Below are 1,259 nucleotides of genomic sequence, written 5' to 3' on the forward strand. Positions count from 1 at the left end.
GGCAAAAATACATTAATGGTACCATCCTCACCTGTATCCTTTTTGGCCCTTAACAACCTGGGTATCTGTAGTTTAACCGTTCCCACAAAATACAGCTAACCCTTAAACAACATGGGGGTTAGAGATGCTGACCTCCCACACAGTTGAAAATTTGTGTATAACTTTTGACTCTGGAAAAACGTAACTACTAATAGCCTAGTCTACCAGAAGCCTTGTCGATAATATAGTTGATTGGTACATATTTTGTATATGTATCATAAATTGTATTCTCATAAAAAGTTTTTTGTAAAAAATAAACTTTTTTACAAAATACAGTACTGTAAAAAATAAACTTTTTTACAAAATACAGTACTGTATTTTACAGTAAAAACTATTTTTATAAAAATACAGTTTTTATACATATCATAAAACGTTTTCTTACAAAAATAAAATAAGCTAGAAAAGAAAATGCTATTAAGAAAATCATAAGGAAGGTATGTTGGCCCATTCTCATACTGCTAAAAAGAAATACCTGAAACTGGGTAATTTATAAAGAAAAGAGGCTTAATTGGCTCACAGTTCTGCAGGCTGTACAGGAAGCGTGACTGGGGAGGCCTGAGAAAACTTTTAATCATTCTGGAAGGTGAAGGGGAAGCAGGTATGTTTTACATGGCCCGAAGAGGAAGAGAGAGAGGGGGGAGGTTGTCACACACTTTTAAACAACCAAATCTCATGATAACTCCCTATCAAGAGAACAGCACCAAAGGGGAAATCCGCCCCCATGATTCAGTCACCTCCCACCAGGTCCTTTCGTTGAAATGTGGGGATTACAATTCAAGATGATTTGGGTGGGGACACAGAGCCAATTCCTTTCATCATATATAACTAATTTGTGGTGTGTATCAACAAGAACATGCTTTAAGTTTTCATACCAATTTACAGCCCCTATACTGTACCAGGCAAGGTTAGTGGCTATTGAAAATACCACCAGGACAGGCTATCTAAAGACACATTTGGTAGTGTGTTAACTATACACAAAAAAGATACTGTACAGTTTAAAAACAAATCCTAGAGGGCCTGAAATTTCATTTTTTCTTTATAAGGAGTAAATTATGTGCAGGGGGGTTAAATGCTTTGTAGAGTCGAAAAAACTGCTTGAACTGACTTATTCATTATCATCTTCATCTTCATCATCTTCCTCTTCCTTCTTTTACTTGCTTTTTTTCAGCCTTGATGTCTTCCTTTTTTGCTGAATCAGGCTTTTCTTTAGACTTTTTCCT

The sequence above is a fragment of the Aotus nancymaae genome, unplaced genomic scaffold, assembly GCF_030222135.1.
Source record: "Aotus nancymaae isolate 86718 unplaced genomic scaffold, 86718_ANA_hifiasm-v0.15.2.pri h1tg000004l, whole genome shotgun sequence".
Lineage (NCBI taxonomy): Eukaryota > Metazoa > Chordata > Mammalia > Primates > Aotidae > Aotus > Aotus nancymaae.